This window comes from Bison bison, unplaced genomic scaffold, assembly GCF_000754665.1.
Source record: "Bison bison bison isolate TAMUID 2011002044 unplaced genomic scaffold, Bison_UMD1.0 scf7180017864061, whole genome shotgun sequence".
In the NCBI taxonomy this organism is placed as follows: domain Eukaryota; kingdom Metazoa; phylum Chordata; class Mammalia; order Artiodactyla; family Bovidae; genus Bison; species Bison bison.
The window spans coordinates 5,419,121-5,436,787 of NW_011494633.1; positions in this window are offsets into that span (position 1 = coordinate 5,419,121).

Below are 17,667 nucleotides of genomic sequence, written 5' to 3' on the forward strand. Positions count from 1 at the left end.
GTTCTAGAAATTCAGCTTGTTAAATGAATTGAACTAAAGAAAAGCAGAGTAAAAAACATTACTAAACAATGGAATGAACGGGCCAAGTCAAGAGACACTTTCATTCCACGTCTCTGTGAAATATGGGAAGCGTGCTTCTCCAGTCCAGGACTGTGGGGCTGGAGTCATCCTCCTCCTGTTCCTCACGTTTCCTCCTCAGCCCAGCCTGGGATGAGGAGTCTGGGCTTTATTTTCCACCAAAGACACCTGAGGAATCCAGGGGTCAGGCTGAGGCTGGTGACCCAGCGTGTGTCACAGTGTTCAAAGTGTGCAGCCCTGCTTCCTTCCTGCAGTCTCCAGTTACGGCCTGGGAGGGTCTTTGCCCTGTGGAGATGCTGAGACAGCAGAAGACCGAGGCTGAGGTGTGGATGGTGAGCCCCAGAGAAGGTTCAGGAAAGTTCCTCAAGCCAGCGTTCCTAGGAAAATGCTCCTCAGAGTGGAGCTTCCTTCCCTTCACAGGGTCCTTGCTCAACTATGGATTCCCCTCTGCAGCTCAACAGAAGTAGACTCAGTTCCCCACATCCTGTAAACCCAGGCTTCTTCCTTTGAGTATGTGGGAAGGAGTTCAAGACCCTGAGGGAGCAAGTTTTCCTGCCAGTAATCCAAATTTTATGGAGTAAATCCACTCCTCCTCCCTTGCAAAATTCTAGCAACTATCATATTTTGCGCTATGCACATATTTACCATAAAAGCAAAAATTAAATGGTGCTTCGGGAAATGGCCTTGGGGTGCCTTGCGCAATAGCCTAGAAGAGCTTAGAGCTTTCTTTTATTATACCTAGTCCTCATTAAGTAAGATTTATTTTTACTACGCCTAGCCCTCCACTCAAGTGATCAATACAAATCCAGTTACAAATGGTAATATTTCTTTGAAACAGTTACAGTGACAGAATCTTAAGTTTCCAGTATGCAAGGGGTGGTAAATGGAATATAATATAAGGTAGTATTTTTTTAAACCAAGTTATAGTATGTAAACTTTGGCCACCTAATGAGAAGAGCCAACTCATTGGAAAAGACCCTGATGCTGGGAAAGATTGAAGTCAGGAGGAGAAGTGGGTGACGGAGGATGAGGTGATTGGATGGCATCATAGACTCAATGGACACGAATTTGAGCAAAATCTGGGAGATAGTGAAGGAGAGGGAAGCCTGGTGTGCTGCAGTCCATGCGGTTGCAAAGAGTCAGACACGAGTGAGCAACTGAACAACAATGTGTGAACTGTCACTGACAGTCTAATTTGTGTCCTAGTTGTCTATTACTGTATAACACGTTACCTCCAAACAGCAGCATAAAGCAGTATTTATTATTTCATAGCTCCCGTGGGTCAGAAATCAGGAGAGGCTTAGCTCAGGGTTTTTGGCTCAAGATCTCCCAGAAGTTGCAGTCAAGCTGTCGGCCAGGGCTGCAGACTCATTTGAAGCCCCGACAGAGGTGGAGGATCAGCTTCTGAGCTCAGGCCCCTGCTGTCCCTCATCATGTGGGCTTCACCGCAGTGCTGCCTTGAGACATGATAAAGGGCTTCCGCAGAGTGAGTAATGCAGGAAAGCATGAAGCCCAAGACAGACACCACAGTCTTTTTATAACCTGATCTTGCAAGCAGGGTCCCATTACTTGTGCCACATTCTGCTTGGTAGAATCAAGTCACTTGTTCCACCCATACTCAGGGGAAGGGATGAAACAAGGATGTAAAAATAGGAGGCAGTGATCATTGGGGGTGGGGAGGGAGCCCGCATCTCAAAGGCTGACTTCCACAGATTTTTGCCTTTTCTTACAGTCCATGGGGTCCCAAAGAGTTGGACATGATTGAACAACTAACACACAAGCCTCACAAATACTTGAGGAATTTCTGTGGCTTAATTATTATCCCAGTGTCCCTACTATGTTTTCTTTAATGTTAGGAGTTCCTCAACCACAAACATTCCTGCAAAGGAGTTTTCAGGAATCTAGATCTTGGCACTGGTGAGGAAATTCTATCCTGGGGTTACAAAGCCTTTATCTTCTGTGGTTTGAGCATAAATGTTCCACAAAGTGGATTTTTTAGACAACCGAGGTCTTTTCCCTTTGAGCACCCCAGTTCTTTCCACACTGTACAGGAGGACACCTGTGTAATTCTGGAATCTAATTCCTGAGACCATTGGGAATACCTAGATTACAAAAGAAAAGTTGTATATGTATGATTGGATTTCTCAGGAATCATAATTCCATGATGCCTCCTCTCTTGTAAACACGTATTATGTTAAATAAATAACTTTGTAAGTTTTCCTGAAATCTCTCACTTGATTAAAAACTTTTGTGCAGGTTGAGGCAATTGCTAAAATAGCTTTGAGAATCAATTTTTCTTGTTTCTAGGGGACTTGATTATGTCCTATATATGAGCCACCATTGAATCAAACCCTTCATTCTTTCTTTAAAAAATGAGTATTATCTTTTATTCCAAACTGAGCTGTCATTCAGGTACATAGGCAACTGAGGATTCCTGTATGTTTGAATCACAGGATCTATTAGAGGGTAAACTTAGATCCCTTGAGAGATGACAGGAAAATCTTCAACAAAAGAACAGGCAGAGGGCATTGAATTTATACCACCATAGACTGAGACAAAACATGTGCAATGACTATGAGGAAGAATAGAGTCTAAACGATCTAGAAATGATGTAACTGACAAATATTGAGATGCAAAGGGCGAACAAAGGTATTTAGGTATAAACACATCGTGGTATAAATGAGACACTTTATTCTGTAGGTTACTCTAAACATCTATTTCCCGCAAAAGAAGCACCAATTTCTTAGTCCTCCTCACTTTCTCTTCACTTGTGTTACAGCTCTAAAATCTGTTTCCTTGTGCTCTTTCCTATGCCTCAGCTTACTCTTTGAGGCAGCAGGGCACCGTGGTTAGGACGGGATGCTCTGCAGCTACACAGTCTTGGCTCCACTGCTTACTGGATGTATGAATTTAGGCAACTCAATTGACCTATTTGGCTTTAGTTGCCTCATCTGTAAAATGGGACTTATTATGGTCCCTACACATAGGGATGTTGTGAGGATCAAATAGGATAATCCACATAAAGCTCTTAAGAGAGTGCCAGGGCATAGTAGGTGCTCAATAAGTGTTAGAGGTGATGGCTGCTGGTCATGGGAATAATAGACATCATCAAGGTCTGAGGGCAGGTGCTGGCCGTTGACAGGTGTACTTACGTGCCCAAATTCTTAACCTGTTTCAAGGCAAATCACATCTAACCTTCAGGGTTGCTGGTGAGTAGACCAGATGCATACTATACTTAGAGTCCTTCCTGCTGCTGCAAAGAGAGAGACAGTGCACTGAAGGGACCCTTCTCCTCATCAGGAGCCAGGGTTGATATGCAGGTGAGTCCTCCCATATCTCAGAGGTGCATGCTTGGGCTGTTAGGCCTTGAACAAAATGGCCCGGACACTAGTGTGTTCTACATATAAATGTCTGCATCTCATACTTTTCTGCCTCCCCTTTCACGGCCAGCTGCTGCTGTGGGCATTGCCAGTGTGCCTACTTCCAGCAGCTCCCTTCCTTCTCCTTCTAATTCTTACTTCCATGGGCTGGGAAACTTGAGAGTGAAGTTTATTGCAATTTTCTGTGAAAGACAAAGCTTTGAGTGAGGGTCCGAGGACTGTGCTGTGAACAAAGCTTGGAGTCTACACCGGCTGCGTACTCTGGTAGAGACAGCATGGGCAGAGTTGACCTGGTCTCAAATGACCAGCTTTTTAAAGTTTTATTTAAAAAATGATCATCCAGCAAGATGATGAACTTTTTCCCCCTTTTCACTAAGTTTAACACATGTGTAAATGTATGTGACCACCCCCACAATTGGGATATAGAATAGTTCTATGACCCCAAAAGACTCCTTTATAGCCGTGTTCTCCCCGACCCAGAAACTGGCAAATTCTGATGTGCTCTGCATCATGATAGTTTTGTCTTTCCCAGAATATTCTGTAGATGAAACCATATGTGATTCTGAGACTGGCTTCTCTCACTCAGTATAAAATCTGTGATATTCATCCAAGTTGTCATCTATCAACAGTTCTTTTTTTTTTTTTTACTGCTGAGTGATATTCCATTGTATTGCTTATTCACCTCTGGTGAGGGACATCTGGGTTTTCCCAGCTTTTGGCTATCAGAAGTAAAACTACTATTAACATTTCTGTACAGGTTTTGTGTGAATATAAGTTTTCATTTCTCTAAGGTAAATATTCAGGACTGAGATTGTTAGGTTATGTGGAAAGTATATATTTAACTTCATAAGAAGCCACTAAACCACTTTCAGAGCGACTGCACCATTTTTGCATTCCCACCAGAAGTGTTTCAATAATTCTGTGTCCTTGTCAGCCCTTGCTATTGTCTGTCTTTTGCATTACAGTTATTCCAGTGGCGATAAAGTGATATTTCACTATAGTTTTGATTTGCATTTTCCTAATGGTTAATGATGTTGAACATCTTTTTGTATGTTTATTTGCCAGTCTTACATCCTCTTTGGTGAAGGTCTATTCAAGACCTTTGTCATTTTTCAAAGTGTGTTGCTGGTTTCCTTACCATTGAGTTTTAAGAGTTCTTTATGTATTTTGGATAGAAGTCCTTTGTCAGATCGGGGACAAGGTTTAAGCAAATACTTAAGTACCTGGGCCTTCCCCTCATTAAATGGGGATAATGTATGTAGTTTTCTTTGCCTGTTTCCAGGCTCTGAAGATCAAATGACAAAGGCAAGTGAAACATTGGTAGTTGGGAAGGAACCACCTTTGCTATTTGGGCTACCCAGGTTCTTGTAAAGTAATGCTCAAAATTCTCCAAGCCAGACTTCAGCAATATGTGAACCGTGAACTTCCTGATGTTCAAGCTGGTTTTAGAAAGGCAGAGGAACCAGAGATCAAATTGTCAACATCCGCTGGATCATGGAAAAAGCAAGAGAGTTCCAGAAAAACATCTATTTCTGCTTTATGGACTATGCCAAAGCCTTTGACTGTGTGGATCACAATAAACAGTGGAAAATTCTGAAAGAGATGGGAATACCAGACCACCTGATCTGCCTCTTGAGAAATTTGTATGCAGGTCAGGAAGCAACAGTTAGAACTGGACATGGAACAACAGACTGGTTCCAAATAGGAAAAGGAGTACGTCAAGGCCGTATATTGTCACCCTGTTTATTTAACTTATATGCAGAGTACATCATGAGAAACGCTGGACTGGAGGAAACACAAACTGGAATCAAGATTGCTGGGAGAAATATCAACAACCTCAGATATGCAGATGACACCACCCTTATGGCAGAAAGTGAAGAGGAACTAAAAATGATGAAAGTGAAAGTGGAGAGTGAAAAAGTTGACTTAAAGCTCAACATTCAGAAAACAAAGATCATGGCATCCGGTCCCATCACTTCATGGGAAATAGATGGGGAAACAGTGAAAACAGTGTCAGACTTTATTTTTCTGGGCTCCAAAATCACTGCAGATGGTGACTGCAGCCATGAAATTAAAAGACACTTACTCCTTGGAAGGAAAGTTATGACCAACCTAGATAGCATATTCAAAAGCAGAGACATTACTTTGCCAACAAAGGTTCGTCTAGTCAAGGCTATGGTTTTTCCTGTGGTCATGTATGGATGTGAGAGTTGGACTGTGAAGAAGGCTGAGCGCCGAAGAATTGAAGCTTTTGAACTATGGTGTTGGAGAAGACTCTTGAGAGTCCCTTGGACTGCAAGGAGATCCAACCAGTCCGTTCTGAAGGAGATCAGCCCTGGGATTTCTTTGGAAGGAATGACGCTAAAGCTGAAACTCCAGTACTTTGACCACCTCATGCGAAGAGTTGACTCATTGGAAAAGACTGTGATGCTGGGAGGGATTGGGGATAAGAGGAGAAGGGGACGACAGAGGATGAGATGGCTGGATGGCATCACTGACTCGATGGACGTGAGTCTGAGTGAACTCCAGGAGCTGGTGATGGACAGGGAGGCCTGGTGTGCTTTGATTCATGGGGTCGCAAAGAGTCGGACACGATTGAGCGACTCATCTGATCTGATCTGAGGTTTTTGTGTGAATGGTCTGTGACCAGCAAGTATTTTTTGCATAATATTATGTTCCTTCTAAGCAGGTACTTGACAAATAAAAAGGTTCAAGATGAAAGGAAATTGTGCGGAGAAATTACAACTGCTGACACCTATACCTTGTGTGTCACTGCTGGAGCACAATTTCCTCCCCAGGAGCCCAGGAGACTTGGCCAGGAGGGTGCTAGAGGTTGATGGAGGCTGAGTAGCTGATGTCAGGAGTTCCTTGGCACATCACCTGCCCCAGCCTCAGGAAGCAGCTCTCGCTGGCCCCGGCAGCGCCCAGCACTCTCATTGAGAGAGGATCACACGTCACAAGTGAGGGCTGAAGAAAGACATGCTAGAGAGGATGTGCCCCGTTTGCAATTGAAGGGAAGACAGTTGGACTCCATCTTCCAGCTCCCATTGCTTTGCTGGGTTGCATGGGACTGAGCCAAACTTGAGGGTGGCTAAGAGGAGGCAGCAGTGGCAACATATAGAGGACATGTGTCCTTGCAGTGCTCAGCTGTGTCTTCGCAGTGCTCACCTGTAATCTAGTAGTGTGTGTGTGTGTGTGTGTGTGCACATGCACATGCACTCAGTCTCTCAGTCATGTCCAACTTTTTGTGACCCCCATGGACAGTAGCCCACCAGGCTCCTCTGTCCATGCAATTTTCCAAGCAAAAATACTGGAACAAGTTGTCATTTCCTACTCCAAGGGATCTTCCTGACCCAGGGATCAAACCTGCATCTTTTGCATCTTCTGCATTGGCAGGCATATTCTTTGCCACTGAGCCACCCAGGAAGCCCAATCTGTTAGTGCTCACCTGTAAGCTAGTAGTGCTAACCTGTATTCTAGCAGTGCTCATGTTATAGTAGTGGGTATAGTGGTGGCCTCCCCACTGTCCATTCCACCTCTCCCATTAAGCACAGGACAACTTCAGTTTGAAGAATTAACTTCAACTCACGGGGTGACCCTGAAGCATTGGAGGACAATCCCATTCACCCTGCTACTGACTGGTTCTGGAATGCACATGACCTGATTCTGCCAATGGGACACAAGGAATGGTTTGCTGAAGGTCTCTGGGAAGTAGTTCTGCCTTCTGTTGGGGGTGGGGGGTGAGAAGTCAGATCCATTCGCTGTGTCTCACCCTGTTGGTCTGTGTGTCTCTCTGTCTCTGACTTTCTCTCCCTCTGCTGGGGTGCTGGCAGCTGAGACCACAGGGGCTCAGACTTGGAAGGAGTTGGTGCTGAGGCTGGACGAGCAGAGATGTGAAAAGGACCTGAGTCCTTGGTTTCTCCCTGAGCCTGAAGTCCATCCAGCCTGGAAGTCTTTGCTGAAGCTGACCATCTTCTCTACAGTTTAATTTGGCTTGAGTCCAGTCTCTTATTTGCAACCTGAGCACAGCAGCTGTTATACGCTGTCCCCTCATTAAGCTTAGTTCACGAGTCAGGCTTCAAAGGTACAGAGCGACTCTGGGAGTGAGGACGAAGGAAAAAGGAGGAAAAGACAATGACCTCTTCTCTCTTTAATGGTGCAACATCAAGACAGTTGCATGGACCTAGTATCATTTTTTTCTCTTTTATCATGAAAGCATTAAAAATCATCTAAACCTTATTAACTTGGGTTTAAAGAGGGGGGAGGTCTGAATTACAGCCTCTGTTCAAAGGAAGGCAGTTGGTTTTTACTCCAGTTTGAAGTGCACAGTAACTGGACCGACACCGGGTAGAGGTCCTGCCAGCCTGCTCCAGGGAAGATCCTATTAACATACTGTTGCTATGCCAACACAAATCACGTCTTTGGGGGAGTTTCTACAGGCCACACTGGCTGAGTCAGCAGTGTGCACGCGGGAACAGAGGCGGTGGAGGAGGGCTTAACCTATTTCAGGGAACAGACCTCTTGCGAGGAGCCGTAGCCCCTGGCAGAACAACACGGTGCTAGCTATGCATATATCACAGCAGGTACTGCCGCAGTGCTCACAGTTTTAAACCCGAGGAGCCCTGACGGACGAGGCTCCAGGGCACATGCACCGGAAGCTATGCACACGCCTGGACTCACGTTCACGGGCGGTGACAACGCAACGCACACGGGAGTCGGCGGAAGAAACTTGCTTGAGCCTTGTGTACTGGCAGAGGACTTTTTCTCCTGGGAAAGTGGCTGCGTTTGCATTTTTTTTTGGTAGCCGCTGGTTACCAAGGCAGCGTGTGCGTGCATGTATGTGCGTGTGTGTGTGTGTGAGAGAGAGAGAGAGAGAGAAAGAAAGAGACTGCACACCAGCTGGCAAGCGCCTCACTTGAATCGTGGAGATTTTGCCGCAAGCCCTCAGACCCAGGAGATGCAAGTCCTTGGTCTGGACCACAGTTCAGTTTTCCTTGTCGGCCTCCCAGATTGTCAGTGAAATCTTAAAGACTAGAGCAAATCAGACTATTGTTTTCCGAAGCCGGTAAAAACTCGTTCCTTTTAGGAAAAGCAGCCATCGAATACTGGTGTGTATTTGGGAGGCAGTTTGCGACCCCATGGACTGCAGTCCCCCAGGCTCCTCTGTCCTTGGGGATTCTCCAGGTGAGAATACTGGAGTGGGTTGCCATGCCCTCTGCCAGGGGATCTTCCCAACCCAGGGATCCAACTCAGGTATCCCAGATTGCAGGCGGATTCTTCATCACCTGAGCCACCAGGGAAGCCGCAGCTTGGGGGAAGGCCCCCTTTTAGAATAGGAAATAGCTGTGGAGGAGAGGGCACCCCTCGGCACCTGCCAGGGGTTGAGCTACCTGGGAGCCAGGTCATCCTCCTCCGTTCTCCATCACGTGTGATTTGAGCACCTGAAAATGACAGGCACTGTGCGTTACGGATGTGGAGATGAATGAAACACAGAACTTGCCCGTGAGGGGCTTGCAGTATAGGGGGGGCTGCACACACATACACACGCACGTAAGCACACATGCAGCTCTAATGTGTGTTGAGATGTACATGGAGCAAGGAGCACAGAGGAACATTGAAGCTGGAATCTGAAGTTCAAGGAGGCATCCCAAGCACAGGAGGGAGAGCTGACAACACACACAGAGGCAGCAGGAAGAGCGGAGAGGCAGTTTGTTTGGGGTCCAGGGACGCCCCCAGCCTGGCCACGTGGTGCGGGGCTGAAGAGTCCAGGCGTGGTGGGCAGTTAGGGGGGATGCTGTCAATACAGCAGGACAGACAGGACCAGGAGCACTTCATCCACTCTCTGGAAGCTCTTCTCTTGTCTGTAAAAGGGGGGTAGTAACCACGCTTGTACAAGGCAACTGTGATTAAATGAGATGATGCAGGTAAGGTGCTTGGGGCCCTATGGGCATGCGTTCAGAGTGTTTCACAGGCATTGGTGTCAGAGGAGTTTGTGTGCTAGTCCTGTCTGAAGCCAACACTCCCCCAGTTCAGTTCTTCCAAGGCACTTTGGTCCTGCCAGGGGATGATCTTGAAAACTATATACTGTTTACTAAAAGTGAGATTCCACAAGACATTATGTTGAATTGGAACTGTTGATATAAATCCATAGTCTCACAAAGAAATGTTTCCAACTGTGTCACTACCAAGGGTAAACTCCTTGTGGCCAGATTTTGGCTTTTAACATTTGTTCTCCACTAATGGAATCAGGTCTCCTTGGAAGGTAGGTGATCATGTCTTGGATGGGGGAGGGAGGAAGACAAATCAAGCTGGGAAGTTCTGGATCATCTTATTATTGTCAGAAAGGAAAGAATGCTATCCAGGAGGCCAAGGGCATCCTGAAGGTGCTCACATGGACACATTTGACAATTTGACCTTCTAATCATGTGGTATATTGCTGAGAACTCGTGAAAGGCCATGGGCTTTTTATGATATGCAAATAAGAATGGTTAGTTTGACGTCGAACAAAAGGGTAATTGAATGATTTGAGGTGGATGATGAGTAGGGTACAGTATTCACTTTTTATTCTAAGATTAAGGGATTGTTAACATGTATGTGTATTTTATTTCTTCTCTAAGTCATGTGACTGGTTGTAATAACTGGGGATGAGTGTGAGAGCCTTAGGTTCACTCCTGGCCTCTTTCCTCTGCTGCTTATCACACAGGCACTGGCTCCCACAGGCTGGGTTTCCCAGGCTTCTGGCTGGTCATGGCCAATTAGGAGGGAGGCTGGAGAATAAGAAGGAAGGAGAAGCCAGGCTGTTTCTCCCCACGCTTCTGTCTCCAGCATTGGCTGCCTCGCCTCCCAGCACTGCCTTCCATAGCTCTAGCTGCTGTCCTGTTGGAGGCTCCACACTGCCAGGCTCTTTTGAGGGTGCCCCAGCCCCAGCCCCAGGGCTCCACTAGCATCTCTCCTTAGTCCCACCAGCCCAAAGGTGCTAGCAATTTCCTTGAATCGCTAATCTCACTGTCCTCTGTTTGTCTTCCCAGCTGTATAGTCAATTCTCTTCAATGAATCCCTTCCATGTAAATTACTGAAATGACCTGTTTCCCAGTTAGTGTCTAATAGAATATCTTATTATTTCTATCCACACAGGCAGGAAAGAGTAAACACCAGGAACTGTGAGTAAACCAGATAATCCCAGAATAAACGGACACAGTGGCAAGGGTGAGAACGGTCAGTGAGCACTTCCGTGGCATAAAATCCAGGCAGGGGACTCAAAGCCAAGAGGCAGTCCATGCAAAAATCGAAGCGGGACAGGGTTCTGCAGGATGTTCCTGGTGACATATTCAGCACGTGTCCTGAGTGGGGCAGGGACTCACTTTGCACATTCAATCCCAGGACATGCAATTTTTAGATAGTCTTATATGAATTATAATAAAATGCAAATAAAAGAACAATAGATTTTAAATAATATTGTTGCACCAAGTCGGTACATCCTAATAAGACGATGGGTTAGATGCTCTCAAACAAGAGACGTCTAAAAGTGAAATCAATTCTGGGAAAGCACCCAAGAGAGGCAGGTGTCGTCTGTGTCCTGTCCAGCTCCCTTTGGTAGCCATCCTTTCCTCACCCGACTGGACAGCTTTGGACCACCAGCCCTGCCACTCTTTGCCTGAGGTCTGTCTCTGGCCATTGGAACCTACATGGTCCACATGAGCAGCCTGGAAGTGTCCATCTGCTGGGCAGCCCTCAATCAATATTTGAGGTGAAGGGTGGATAAATATTCCAGCACCCCTGCCTACTACTTGGGGTAACCGAGGTGCCGATCTACACCATCTCCCATGTTTCTGGTCAGGACTGCTCCTGGTCACCCACAGTGGTCACCAGCTTGCTGACACGGCCTCTCTGGATTCCTCCTTTGCTGGTCTCACATTCCTGAGTCCTGATGGGTGATTCCAAGAATCGCTTTCCAAAAAAAAACTACTTCCACTTATATTCTTGTCTCAGTGTCTGCTTCTGGGGGAGATGAGACTAAGGCACCATTTAAAAGATAAACTCATTTGGAATAATTTTAGATTTGGAGAAAAGTTGCAAAGATAATACAGAGACTTCTCACTCAGTTCCTTCCAAAGTTAATTTCTTAAAAAAAAAAACAACCCAGCTTTACTGAGGTGTAATCTATATACCAAGAACTGCACATATTTAACCTGTACAATTGGATATGTTTGGAAATATGCAGACATCAGACTACCATCACCTCAGTCAAGGTAATAGACATAATCAACACCTCCCAAAGTATCTTTGTATCCTGTTCCTTTTTTTTTTTTGGTAAGGACACTTAACATAAGATTTGCCCTCTTAACAAATTTTGAAGTTCACCATACATAGTGGTAATCATATGTACTATTTTATACAGCAGATCTCTAGAACTTATCCATCTTGCATAACTGAAACTTTATACCCACACATTATCATTTACTATAAAGCTGGTTTTAGAAAAGGCAGAGGAACCAGAGATCAAATTGCCAACATCTGCTGGATCAAGGAAAAAGCAAGAAAGTTCCAGAAAAACATCTATTTCTGCTTTATTGACTATGCCAAAGCCTTTGACTGTGTGGATCACAATAAACTGTGGAAAATTCTGAAAGAGATGGGAATACCAGACCACCTGCCCTGCCTCTTGAGAAACCTGTATGCAAGTCAGGAAGCAACAGTTAGAACTGGACATGGAACAACAGACTGGTTCCAAATAGGAAAAAGAGTACGTCAAGGCTGTATATTGTCACCCTGCTTATTTAACTTATATGTAGAGTACATCATGAGAAACGCTGAACTGGAGGAAGCACAAGCTGGAATCAAGATTGCTGGGAGAAATATCAATAACCTCAGATATGCAGATGACACCACCCTTATGGCAGAAACTGAAGAAGAACTAAAGAGCCACTTAATGAAAGTGAAAGAGGAGAGTGAAAAAGTTGGCTTAAAGCTCAACATTCAGAAAACAAAGATCATGGCATCTGGTCCCATCACTTCATGGCAAATAGATGGGGAAACAGTGGAAAGAGTAGCTGACTTTATTTTTCTGGGCTCCAAAATAACTGCAGATGGTGATTGCAGCCATGAAATTAAAAGACGCTTACTCCTTGGAAGGAAAGTTATGACCAACCTAGACAGCATATTGAAAAGCAGAGACATTAGTTTGTCAACAAAGGTCCGTCTAGTCAAGGCTATGGTTTTTCCCTGGTCATGTATGGATGTGAGAGTTGGACTATAAAGAAAGCTGAGAGCTAAAAAACTGATGCTTTTGAACTGTGGTGTTGGAGAAGATTCTTGAGAGTCCCTTGGACTGCAAGGAGATCCAACCAGTCCATCCTAAAGGAAATTAGTTCTGGGTGTTCACTGGTAGGTCTGATGTTGAAGCTGAAACTCCAATACTTTGGCCACCTGATGCGGAGAGCTGACTCATTTGAAAAGACCCTGATGCTGGGAAAGATTGAGGGCAGGAGGAGGAGAAGGGGATGACAGAGGATGAGATGGTTGGATGGCATCACTGACTCAATGGACATGGGTTTAGGTGAACTCTGGGAGTTGGTGATGGACAGGGAGGCCTGGTGTGCTGCAGTTTATGGGGTGGAAAACTCAGACATGACTGAGCAACTGAACTGAACTAAATGTCCTCTTCCTGGTCAGGATCCCATATGATCTGTGACAGTGTCTCAGTCTTTCCTTATTTTTCATGACCTTGACGGTTCTGAGGAGTACTGCTCAGGCATTTTGTAGAATGTCATTTGATTTGGGTTGATAGTTTTCTGATATTTTTCTCAAGGTTAGACAAAAACGATGGGTTTAGAGGAAAAGTATTTCACAACTTAAGTGCCTCTCTCAGTGGATCATCTCAGGGAAGACACCAAATTTAAAAACTCAAAAAAAAAAAACTTAATAGGGACTTCCCTGGTGGTCCAGTGGCTAAGACTTCATGCTCCCAATGCAGCGGGCATGATTCTGACCCCTGGTCAGAGAATTAGATCCCACATGCTGCAACTAAGAGATTGAATGCCACAGCTAAAGATCATGCACACCTCAACTAATGGCTGGCACAGCTAAATACACTTTTTTAAAAAATCCATAATAAAAACCAGATGCTTAAAATTCCCAAGTCATCACAAGTAAAAATCTCTTTTATAAAAAGGGACCCAGCTTGGAGTCCAGGGACTCATGTTTGCATCACCTTACATTGGACATCCAGGCCCTATGTCCCGGCCAAGAACCAATTAGCCAATTGCCCAATTCTATGTCCTCAGCTTGTCTGAGAAATTGTTCTCTGTCTTTTGGCTCTAATAGGACTCCTCAGGAAGGAGAAATATTACTGAAACCCTAGGATGATATAAGAAATGCAGTAAAGAATAAATGTAGCAATAATCCTGGGAAGGTGATATATCAGGTGCAGAATAATGAATTAAGGCCATGGTGTGTGTGTGTTCTAGAGTGGACATAAGTAGGTGTGGTAATAAGTTGTGTAACCATTGCATTTCTGAATGTTTTGTCTGCCGTTTGAGAGCTTTGAAAGAATTCTTTTGATCTTCAAAAGAATCAAATGGAGTGTTTGTAACTGCATTTACAAATTAAGAACATATCATTCATTATATTTGTAACTGAGAAAAATAGGTTTTCTGAGTTCTCTTAATTAGATGTAATTGTAACAAATTAAGAGTTAAGAAAAGCTCTTTTCCCCCATAAAAAAAGCCCCTTAGGCACTGAATTATCTGCCAGTGGGTTACAATAGGACTAATAGTCCCTCCCCATTCCCATCTGTAAAGCTGTTAGATTTCAGGGCACTGAAACGCTAAGCCTCTCATGGATGTTTTAGGCATTTTCCCATCTTTCATCTCATTTTATCCTCATAAGAACGTGGTGGTATTATCTTCATTTCAGAAATGAAGAAAACTAAATGTGTAATTTAGGATGCATTTGATCCTGAGAAACAGAACACTGAACCAAAATGACTTAGACAGCAATAGGTTTATTATCTTCTTGAGAAGTAGTCCTGGTAGCTGCAGGGCTGGTTAATTCAGGGACTCTGTAACACCAAGTCCCAGCTTCTCTATGCGTCTCTTGACTACTCTTCATGGTCACAAGGCGGGTGCAGCAGTTCTAGGCACTCAGAGCGTCCTAGAGGGAAGCAGACTCTCCTAGGGCTCTTGTGCTGTTAAGGAGGGAATCCTCTCCCAGCTGTGCCTTGGTGACTTCTCCTCATTGGCCAGGATTGAGTCCTGTATTTAGGTCTAAGCCAATCACCAACTGAGGGGCGGAGTTATGACTGACTTGAACCAGTCAGCCTTGATCCCCTGAGGCTGGGAGGGTGAATGGGCACCAGCACCAGCAGGGGAGATGGAAGGCGTGGCTTGCCTCAGTTCACCCTGTCAAGCCAAGACTGGATTCTTCGGTCCCAACTTACACTTTGGCATTTCCCAGTAGTTCTTGGAATTCCCTCCAAGTCCTTGGAATGAGCTCATAACTTTAAATGGTCTTCAACTTGGAAGGAGCCTCCAGGGACTTTTGGGCCAGTCTCTTTCTGACCAGCTGGCGTAGGTGGGTTTAAACTCTGCAGAACAGAGTTGTCTCACTTCTTCCCAAAGACTGTCACAGCTTCTGAGGCTCAGGGTCCATGTAGTACTTTTTATAGCGCAGATGGAGACGCTGGGCTGGGGGTGGGGTGGGGAGAAGGGGCTTATGGTCACAACATGAAGAGACTGGAATCTGCGCCTTCAACTCCTCATTCTGTTTTTTTCTTTAAATTTATTATTATTTTTTAGCTGTACTGTACATCATGAGCTTCCCAGGTGGTTCAGTAGTAAAGAATCCACCTGCCAGAGCAGGAGCTGTAGGAGACATGAGTTTGATCCCTGGGTGGGGAAGATCCCCTGGAGGAGGAAATGACAACCCACTCCAGTATTCTTGCCAGGATAGTCCCGTGGACAGAGGAGCCTGACAAAGAGTCGGGCATGACTGAGCATGCGCTAGCTCACGTGCAGCGTGTGGGCCCTTAGTTCCCCAACCAGGGATCAAACCTGCGCCCCCTGCATTGGAAGCATGGAGTCTCAACCACGAGACCGACAGGGAAGTCCCTCAGCTCCTGATTCTTGCTGTTGCCCTTCTCCTCCTGGCTGTTTTGCAGGTGAATACCAGTAAAAGCCAGAGGGTATTGGAGGCACTTTAGAGCGGCATTTGAAATCATGACAGTGGAGCTTGATTTCTGGCTTTGTATCCTTAGGTATATAAGGATATATCCATATATATATATATATATATAACCTATATATAGGTTATATAATCTTTCTGTTCCTCAGTTTCCTCACCTGAAAAAAGTGGCTATAATAACTGAACTGCTTCCTCCAGTTATTGTGAGGAATAAATGAGTGAATATGTGTAATTTTAAAAGTAAGCTTTAAAACTTATTATTAAAAAAGTAAAATTATTACAGTGCTCCTAACCATGTTGCTTTAGCCGTGTCCAACTCTTTGCGACCCTATGGACTATAGCCCGCCAGGCTCCTCTGTCCAAGGGATTCTCCAGGCAAGAATACTGGAGTGGGTTGCCATGTCCTCCTTCAGGGAATATTCCTGACCCAGGGATTGAACCCGAGTGTCCTGTACTGCAGGTGGATTCTTTACTGCTGAGCCACCAGGGAAGCCCTATCTAGTCCTTATAGCACCTTTATTATTAGCAGATTTGTCTTACAGATGAGGAAATTAAAGCCCCAGAAGTTTCAAGTGACTCAGAGGGGCCCGTAGCTGAGGCCACACTGAGTGTCAGACCACATCTGGTTCCAGAAGCCTGAGCTCTTAATCACTTTGCTATCCTGTCTCCTTCCCCTGGTGTTCGGCCTCTTGGGTTCTCTACTGCAGAGAATAGAACTGAGGCCAGCCAGGTGAAGCCCCCTAGTTCATGGTCGCCTAGTTAGTCAATAAAAGAGGAGCTAGGATACAGGGACCTTTCACCAGCCCACCCTCACCTGCAGGGTATGCAATGTCTTAGATTGTCAGCAAGATTTGTCTCAGCTACTTCATCAGGCGTTCTTCCTCATGTCAGACCCAAATCTTTCCTGCTTCAATTTATGTTCATCTTTTGCTGCATCTCTACAGAGGCCTTTTTCTAGTCTATTTGAATTGCTACTTTATGAGACAGTGAGCCTTCCCCCTGCCACTCAGCCCTGCCCTGTCTGTCCTCCCATGGCCACTTCAGTGCCTCTCCCTGAGGGTTCTTCTCGTGCCACCTTCAGGGACAAGAGGACCAGGGGTCTCTAGGGAATGTCCACTCTGGCCACAGTCTCAGCTCAGCCTCAGCAGGATCCTGTTTCTCCCCCTGGCAATGAACCGTCTCTTTCTGAACATCTCGTCTTCTTGTACTTCTCTTGACTTCCCACCTTCTACCTGGTTGGGGAGTGATTATTTCTAATATGTGAAGTAGGGGTGGGAGAGACTGCCCTCTAGACCTGTACTGCCCACTGCTTGTCACACCTGGATATTTAAATTGATGAAAAGCCAATAAAATTTAAAAATCCAGTTCCTCCATTGCAGTGGCCATGTTTCAAATGCTTGACTGCCACACATGACTGGTGGCTTCTATACTGGACTGGGCAGACATAAACACTTGCACCACTGCAGAAAGTTTTACTGCATGGAGATAGAGCTGTGGTTCTCAAGCTCAGAATCATCTGGAGGGATTGTTAAAACATCTAATACTGCCCATGCTCTCCCCCAGCCAACCCCAGAGTTTCTATCTCAGTGGGTCTGGGACAGGTTGGAGGATTTTCACCTCTGATGGTTTCCTAGGTGATGCTATAGTGGTTCCTCCAGGGCCCCTACTTTGAGAACCGCTGCTCTGTTCACCAGCCACTGGAGAGCCTGGTTGGAAGGCCCCGTGTGCTGATCCAGAGTTGATGGTGTGAAAGAAGAACTGGTGGACACAGCTCCCTGAGCCAAGCTTCCAGATGGAACCTGGGACCAGTTTTCTAAAAGCAAACATTGGTGGGACAGTGGGGTATGTTTTTGAATTTGCCAAAAAAAAAAAAAAAACCCCACCCCAACCCAACAGAACATTCCTATACCCCCATAGGCTGGCTGGGCTTCATTTCCACTTGTCTGTATGTTCTCAGAAGGAGCCACTTCGTTCCAACCCTGATCACTGTTCTTCTCCAAATTCATCAAAAAAAAAAAAAAATGATGTA